Here is a 9,280-nt window from a genome sequence, read left to right as displayed (position 1 = left end):
ACGTTCATGAATTTCTGAATATTTTTTTGTTTTCTATTTCATTTTTCTCTTTTTATTTTTTAAGTTTATTTTTCTATTCGAACTTTTTTGAAAATTTCAAATATAATTCAGAATTTCAAAAAATGTTCTCATTTTGAAATATTTTCACAAATTCAAAAAGTGTTTACAATTTCAAAAAATGTATGTGGTTTAAAAAATTTGTTCACAATTTCAAAAAATGTTCTCGTTTTCAAAATTTGTTCACAAATTCAAAAATTGTTCGGGGAGTTTCAAATAATGTTCAGGCTTTCAAAATTTGTTCGGAATTTAAAAAATGTTCCCTTTTTCAAAAGAATGTTCACAAATTCTAAATACTTTTGTGGTTTTCTAAATTTTTTATCTATTTTGAAAAATGTTTGAAATTTGAAATTTTATTTGTATTTTAAAAAAATGTTCATGTTTTTCAAAGAAAGATTTGGAGCTTCTAAAAGAAACTCTACCTTGCCTTGTTCGTGTCGTTACAGTACACGGTCCGGTCGCTACAGTACATGTTTGATCTGCTCCTCCCAGTAGTGCTTTTAGTATTTTGCGGTGTATAACAATAACCAACGGGTCATCAGCTCAAGTGGCTAGCGAGAGTCATTCAGTAGCCAGAGGTCGCTAGTTCGCTCCCCCCACGGGGGCGCTCAGTTTTTAGCTACAGTGCGTTTATTGGCTCGCTGCAGTGCTGCTAATGGGCCGGCCCACTCGGTGGCGCCCCGCAAAATGCGACACATAGGAGCTCTCATTTCGCACCAGATCGATGCGACAGAAAACGACAAAGTTAGCGAATGGTTGCGCCCATTCTATTCCCTTTCGTGATCGATTCCGGCCTTGAGCGCTCCACTTTTCATGAGTTCGGCCCAGCCTTGGCCCAATACCTCACCTAGCCTCTATTCCCTTTCCATGTTTTTTTCTTTTGGGCCTGTGTTTTCCTATTCCCTTTCTGGGCCAGCGGTTTTTCAGGGACAATAACGGGCCGGAAATCCCACTTTTAATTGAAATGAACTAGCACTTTCAACTAAAATGAATAGCTACTTTTACACAGAAAAAATAAATTCGCATATTCCTCTATTCCCTTTCGATTAATACTCTTCACGAACATAATTTTATTAAACATAAATTAACATACTGAATTAAATTGATCTACAGCTTTTTGGTTGAATCGAAATGTTCATTAAATTGATCTACTATGAACATGTTTTAAAATTAATGAGAAAAAATTCAAATCAAGAACAAATTTGTAGAAATAAACAACTTTTGAATTCCTGAAATTTCCTGAAAAACAAGAACATTTTCTGAAATATCTAATATTTTTTTTAAATGAACATTTTTTGTGTCAATTTGACGTGACATGCTAGACGACGTCCGCCTCGACTTTTAAGACAGGATGGCAGTGTGTCACGTGCTCGTCTCGGCGTCCGTCCCCACGGGGCGCTCAGTTTTTAGCTACAGTGCGTTTATTGGCTTGCTGCAGTGCTACTAATGGGCCGGCCCACTCGGTGGCGCCCCGCAAAATGCGACACATAGGAGCTCTCATTTCACACCAGATCGATGCGACAGCAAACGACAAAGTTAGCGAATGGTTGCGCCCATTCTATTCCCTTTCGCGGTCGATTCCGGCCTTGAGCGCTCCACTTTCGTCACGGCGTCCGTCGTTGCTAACGGGACGACGTCCGCCTCAACTCGTGTTACCCTAAGACAGGGTGGCAGCGGTGTCACATGCTCGTCTTGGCGTCCGTCATCGCTATCGCGACGACGTCCGCCTCGACTCGTGTTCCGCTAAGAAAGGGTGGCAGTGGTGTCACGTGCTCGCCGTGGCGTCCGTCGTCGCTATCGGGACGACGTCCGCCTCGACTTGCGTTACGCTAAGACAAGGTGGCAGTGGTGTCACGTTCTCGCCTAGGCATCCGTCGCCGCTTCCGCGACGACCTCCGCCTCTACTCGTGTTACCCTAAGAGAGGGTGGCAGTGGTGTCACATGCTCGTATAGGAGTCCATCGTCGCTACCGCGACGACATTCGCATCGCCTCACGTTACCCTAAGACAGGGTGGCAGTGGTGTCACGTGCTAGTCTCGGCGTCCGTCGTCGCTACCACGACGACATCCGCCACGACTCGTGTTACCCTAAGATAGACAGGGTGGCAGTGGTGTCACGTGCTTGCCTCGGTGTCCGTCATCTCTACCGAGACGACGTCCGCGTCGCGTCGCATTACCCTAAGATAGACATGGTGGTATTGGTGTCACGTGCTGGTCTCGGCGTCCGTCCTCGCTAGCGCGACGACGTCCGCCTCGACTCGCGTTACCTTAAGATAGACAGGATGGCAGTGGTGTCACGTGCTCGTCTCGTCGTCTGTTGTCACTACCGCGACGACGTCCGCCTCGACTCGCGTTACCCTAATATAGACAGGGTGGTCCTGGCATCATGTCCTCATCTCGGCGTCCGTCGTCGCTACCGCGACGACGTCCACCTCGAGTCTTGCGTTACCCTAAGACAGGGTGGAAGTGGTGTCACGTGCTCGTCTCGGCATGCGTCGTCGCTACCGCGACGATGTCCGCCTCGACCCGCGTTACCCTAAGATACACAGGGTGACAGTGGTGTCACGTGCTCGTCTTGGCGTCCGTCGTAGCTACCGCAACGACGTCCACCTTGACTCGCATTACCGTACGACAGACAGGGTGGCAGTGGTGTCACGTGCTCGTCTCGGCGTCCGTCGCCGCTACCGCGACGATGTCCCCTCGACTCGCGTTACCCTAAGATAGACAGGGTGGCAGTGGTGTCACGTGCTCGTCTCGGCGTCCGTCATCGCTACCGCGACGACGTCCCCTCGACTCGCATTACCCGTAGATAGACAGGGTGGCAGTGGTGTCACGTGCTCGTCTCGGCATCCGTCGCCGCTACCGCGACGACGTTCGCCTCGACTCGTGTTACCCTAAGATAGACAGGGTGGCAGTGGTGTCACGTGCTTGTCTCGGTGTCCGCGTCGACTCGCGTTTCCCTAAGATAGATAGGGTGACAGTGGTGTCACGTGCTCGTCTCGGCGTCCGTCGTCGCTACCGCGACGCCGTCCGCCTCGACTCGCGTTAGCGTAAGATAGACAGGGTGGCCTTGGTGTCACGTGCTCATCTCGCGGTCCGGCGTTGCTAATGCGACGACGTCTGCCTCGACTCGCATTACCCTAAGACAGGGTGGCAGTGGTGTCACGTGCTCATCTCGGCTTCCGTAGTCGCTATCGCGACGACGTCCACCTCGACTCTCATTACGCTAAGATAGGGTGGCAGTGGTGTCACGTGCTCGTCTCGGCATCCATCGTCGCATCTGCGATGATGTTCGCCTCGACTCTCGTTACCCTAAGATAGACATGGTGGCAGTGGTGTCACGTGCTCGTCTCGACGTCCGTCGTCGCTACCGCGGCGACGTCCGCGTCGATTCGCGTTGCCCTAAGATAGACAGGGTGACAGTGGTGTCACGTGCTCGTCTCGGCGTCCGTCGTCGCTACCACAACGACGTCCTCCTTGACTCGTGTTACCGTAAGATAGACAGGGTGGCCCTGGTGTCACGTGCTCGTGTCGGCGTCCGTCGTCGCTAATGCGCCGACGTCCGCCTCGACTCGCGTTACCCTAAGACAGGGTGGCAGTGGTGTCACGTGCTCATCTCGGCGTCCGCCATCACTATCGGGACGACGTCCGCCTCGACTCGCGTATCCATGGTTGTAAAATTATATACTTTCTTAATTATTAGTCTGGATCACATGGCGACACTAAGTATTCAGAAAAGTTCTGACCTATATCACATGGCAGTCGACTCGCGTTGCCCTAAGATAGACAGGGTGGCAGTGGTGTCACGTGCTCGTCTCGTCGTCCGTCGTCGCTACCGCGACGACGTCCGCCTCGACTCGCGTTACCCTAAGATAGACAAGGTGGCCCTAGCGTCATGTCCTCGTCTTGGCGTTCGTCGTCGCTACCGCGACGACGTCCGCCTCGACACTTGCGTTACCCTAAGACAGGGTGGCAGTGGTGTCATGTGCTCGTCTCAGTGTGCGTTGCCGCTACCGCGACGATGTCCGCCTCGACCCGCGTTACCCTAAGATACACAGGGTGGCAGTGGTGTCACATGCTCGTCTTGGCGTCCGTCGTCGCTACCACAAGGACATCCCCCTCGACTCGCATTACCCTAAGATAGACAGGGTGGCAGTGGTGTCACGTGCTCGTCTCGGCGTCCGTCGCCGCTACCGCGACGACATCCGCCTCGACTCGCGTTACCCTAAGATAGACTGGGGCAATGGTGTCACGTGCTCGTCTCGGCGTCCTTCATCGCTACCGCGACAACGTCCGCGTCTAGTCGCGTTGCCCTAAGATAGACAGGGTGGCAGTGGTGTCACGTACTCGTCTCGGCGTCCGTCGTCGCTACCGCGGCGACATTCGCCTCGACTCGCATTACCGTAAGATAGATAGGGTGGCCTTGGTGTCACGTGCTCGTCTCGGCGTCCGGCGTTGCTAATGTGACGATGAAAGTTCGTTAAGTCAACTAGAGGGGGCGTGAATAGGCGATTTTTATGAATTCTTCACTGAGGAATTTCAGGGTGAGGAAATTCCTTAGCGAAGAACTACTTCAGCGGAATAAGTACTCAGATCCATACATGACATAACATAAACATGGTCATCATGATGAAATGAAAACAGACACAGAGTACAGGAAGCGTAAGCATAGGATAAAACATGATGAAGACAAAACAGACTGAAGAAATTAAACTGAGGAAATTGAGAAAGTCTTCAGTCAAAGTCTTCAAAAAGATATGAACAAGCACACAACACAGTAATGAGGAAATGAAAGAGTTGAGGAAATAGAACCAGTAGGGTTGGTGAAGACAATGATTTGGTAGACCAGTTCCAACTGCTATGACAGTTGTACGTCTGGTTGGAGCGGCTAGGTATTTAAACCTGAGGACACATAGTCCCGGACACACAGTCCTCACCGTATTCTCCTTGAGCTACGGTCACACAGCCTCGCCCAATCACTCGTGGTAAGTCTTCAGGTGACTTCCAAACCTTCACAAACTCGGTCACTCGGCGATCAACAATTTCCTCTTGGATGCTCTAGACCATGACGCCTAACCGTCTGGAAGATGCACATTCTTCAGAGGTAACAAGTGTCGGATCCACGCAGGATCAATCTCTTTAGTGATGCTCAATCACTTTGGGTTTTTAGGTGTTTGGGTTTGGGTTTTCCTCACTTGATGATTTTCGCTTAAAGTCCTCGGAGGATGGGATGCTCTCAAATGACAAGTGTCGGTTTCTCTCGGAGCAGCCAACCAGATAGTGGTTGTAGGGGGCGGCTATTTATAGCCTAGGGAGCAGCCCTACATGATAAGACATAAATGCCCTTCAATGATATGACCGTTAGGTGGGTAAGATATTTTGGGACAGCTGGCGCATAGCACAGCAACGGTCGGAATTTCGAGTGTCTAATTCCTCAGGGCTATCATGTTCCTCACTTGTAGGCAATCCGCACTGGCGAATTCCTAACTCCTCAGTCAGAACAAATTCCTCAGAGACCAGAAGTACTTCGTCTCTGTCACTGAAGAAACTGACTGAACTGCATGAGATTTCCAATGGCTTCACTCGAATGGATTGGTAGGTGTAGGATTTTAAGTTGAGCATCACTTGGAAATTTTTCCTTAGTATTTACTCGACCCCCTTTAACAGTACGGTGTTTCCTATGACTCAAGAAAGAGAAAATGAAACTACTAAAACAAAAGTCTTCACGCTTCATGTTCCTCGAATGAATACCTAGTCTTCAAGGTCACACCAATTTCTTCACTTTCAAAGTCTTCAGAAATTAAAAGGGAGTGAGTCAAAGATAATATTTTGTAAAATATTATCAATAGAAAAAATAAGCACGATAGAAGATGTGAATCTCTTGATACATAAGTGGGTAGGCGGCATTAATCAAGAAAAGGTAGTTAAGAATGCGTCCGTTGATTGGTATGACTAGAAGAAGGGACCTTTACATACCAGAATTTCATGTTTAGATTTAAGTCTTAGTAGGGAATTTCTCGAAAACCTATTAAATGATACAAAGGAGGAGTGATCACACAGGAAAAACACCAAGATTGGCATGAAATCCCATACATGGTTTTTTATCTGTGTTGCAACCTGACATGCCAAGGAATTTATTTAAAAACCTAATGCACTTCTATATTAAAATGAACAACCTGATGCACTTGCATGTTTCATTACGATTTTCATTTTTTCTATGATGACATATACAAGGTGTAAATTTAATCAAAATATAGTTTAGTGAAAGGCCATATAGTTGGCATCGGAAAGGGTCAGCTAGCCGCACAAATGCGCGGGAAACCCTGCTAGTTAACACTATTTATTGAGTGAATTCCTCCTCTCCCTCTATTTCTTGGTTATCGAGTTGGCTTGTTGATTTCCAGGCAATTTGCAATCACATATAAATTTGTGTATTCTCATGCAAAGAATCAAGGTTGGACAATTTAATGAAATAATGGACCTATTTGGTAGCACAAGTGCATGCTAACTCAGTTGGCTGTGGCTTTTGGGCATGGAGGGGACATCATGAGTTTGAATCTCACAAAACGCAACCGTTTCCTCGTTCTTTGCAAAAAACACAACGGACGAACCTCACCTAAACCTTGACCGCGGGTTAATTAAAGAAAAAAGTAGGGTATTTTGTTGCAAAACATGAGACGGATGGGCATAAATGATCCGTCTTTTATTAGTAGGGATAGATAGATAGATAGATAGATAGATATAGATAGATAGATATACATATAGATAGCATATAGACACGTGGGTTGTCGTTGTACTATATATGTGCTTTTTTGCATGTTATGCTATGATATAAAATTGTTTCTGCATGTTGTTTTCTTGCAATTTGCTTATCTTCATCTGAAAGAGTCCTGACTAAATCTCACTTGTCTTGTGCCGTCTGATTTAGTTTGCACACCATTTGTTTGTTTGATTTACTTTTTTCAGTTTTTCAGTTTTTAACCTTTTCCATGTCAGTGCTATTACAATTCTATATGACGAGATCTCAAAAAAATAAATCTATATGGCTGTCAGCCCACAACTGGCAAATCACCAAGTGGGTGATGTGTGTTAAATGAACAAGTGGGCAATGTGCAAGTAAATGAAATGGCATAATAGACAATCGAGTCAAAGCACAACAACCAAAGGATTTGAACTTTGTAAATATGCAAGACAACTAGTTACTCGGATTTCTTTCATCAAATTTTTCCTTGTTGGATCTCCACGGAAACATGCCGGCTATCTAATGTTTAATTGGGACCTAATTGCCCAAACCATATAAGGTGCCTTTTATTACCTACGGACAAATTTTCCGAGCATATGGAATTCTATCCCAGAGACCGCGATGAAGGTGGGCATTAACCGTTGTAGGAATGGCACTTCTGCAGGCACTCACTCTTCGTCTTGTAACAGTCGGCATTCTTATTCTCGCAACAGTAGCACTCAGCACGAATCTCAATGTTGAAATAACATACGAGAAAGAGGCTGCAAAATTTCTCGGTTTTCTTGCTCTCGCCTACAGATGTTGAGTTGATGATGGTAGCGTTGGTACTTGTGTTCGCCGCATGATCATCTTGGTTGACCATCCTTTGCTTATTATCGAGAGCACCTGTATAGTATATTTAACCTTAGTATGCAGTACCGCAGATGTGTGTGTGTATGTATGTCTGATCCGAAGAATTAGTGGCAAGAAGTTAACACAAGATTCTAAAGACGATGATGATATATACTTACACTGTGCACAAAGCACAAGGCATCCAATGAAGAATATCATCGTCGCCTGCACTAGGCTGCTCCCTCTCATATTGGTTATCTGTTACTTGACAAACTCAGTTCTAGTGGAGTGTAAGGTTCCAGTAGGAAATAGTTGGACTCCAAATGTGGCAGACACGGATGACAAGTCTATAAATAGCAAGAGTTGGAAAATACTTTAAATATTCATTAATGTACTACAAAAGATTGCAAGTGCACCAGATATATGTTCATTAATGTCGAGATTTTTTGCACATATATATACCTATACTAATAGGCACTCCCAAGAAATTCCCACATTAATTAGAGAAAAATAGAAAATGGAGGCCGTTGATTTTGCGGGTCAAGATTATAACTGTGTAGATCAGATCTTTAATTATAGAAACGGAAAAAATTAAAACAGCTTTAATTCTCACGTATCTCTCTTATCTCTCTATTTCTCATGCGTATCTCTTTAATTACAGAAAAGAAAGAAATTAAAACCGCTTTAATTTTCACGTATCTCTCTCTATCACTCTATTTCTCACGTGTCTCTCTATCAAAGTCCGCTTTAATTATCATCCTTAACCCGTCCGTCCTTGGGTGACGGTTCCACGATTGGCGCTTGGGCGATTCCCAGGGGATTCTGCGGTGACTCCTGGTAAACCCTAGAGTCCCCTCAGGCGACCCCGTCTCTGGCCTACGCCAGCAAACTCTCCCCCTAGCCTCGGCGATCCTTGGTGGATTGATCTCGAGACCGCTCACCCATCCACCAAAAGCCTTACGAGTGTTGCTAGGGCATTCATTCATAATACAACCACCTAGTAAACCATAGATCGATGCAAGTCCTCGACACAATGGAGAAAGTGGAAGGTTTGATGCAGAAGTTGCGGTTGCCAGAAGCAGAGAAGAAGGGAGTCAAGATCGGAAGAGGCGGGTTGAGGAGAACGGGAACGGAAGATCCACAGGCGATCGGTAAGGTTATGTCCGAGAAACCAGTATATGTGGAAGGTATGATCAAATCCCTCGGAAGAGTGTGGTGTCCGATCAAGGGAATCAAGTGCAAGGGGTTAGAGGACAACACCTTTCTTTTCACCTTCTTGCAAGCAGCGGGGAAGAGGAAAGCATTGGAGGAAGGGCCATGGATGGTGGGCAAGGACCTGATTGTGATGGTAGATTTCGACCCAGCTAAAACGCTAGGAGAGTATGAGTTCACTATCATCCTTATTTGGGTCAGGGTGACCAAGATGCCGCTCGGTTTCATGAGTGATGAAAACGGAGGTATCATTGGTGACGAGACTGGCGAGTTCGTGGAGGTAACCAGGGGGATGATGATAATGTGGCTGGAAGTTCTGAAAGTTAGACTAGACATTACAAAGCCACTGTTGAGAGGAATCACTTTGGATATTGAACGGGAGAAGACAAGGAGTTTGCAGAAGTGATGGACGTGGATAAAAGAAAGAAGAAAGATGATG

At 46.4% G+C, this 9,280-nt stretch overlaps 1 long non-coding RNA gene across 1 annotated transcript; it reads right to left on the bottom strand.

Moving 5' to 3' along the window:
- Positions 1 to 7,202: 7,202 nt before the first annotated feature.
- LOC120969834 (uncharacterized) lies at positions 7,203 to 8,316 on the bottom strand. The gene is made up of 2 exons (XR_005764228.3): positions 7,809 to 8,316; positions 7,203 to 7,683 (listed from the first exon to the last, which is right to left on the bottom strand). It is a non-coding gene; the product is annotated as an uncharacterized lncRNA (long non-coding RNA).
- Between the last annotated feature and the right edge of the window lie 964 nt (positions 8,317 to 9,280).

This window comes from Aegilops tauschii, chromosome 7, assembly GCF_002575655.3.
Source record: "Aegilops tauschii subsp. strangulata cultivar AL8/78 chromosome 7, Aet v6.0, whole genome shotgun sequence".
Lineage (NCBI taxonomy): Eukaryota > Viridiplantae > Streptophyta > Magnoliopsida > Poales > Poaceae > Aegilops > Aegilops tauschii.
Note: the sequence above shows the minus strand (reverse complement) of the source record. Positions and strands in the feature narration are given on the sequence as shown.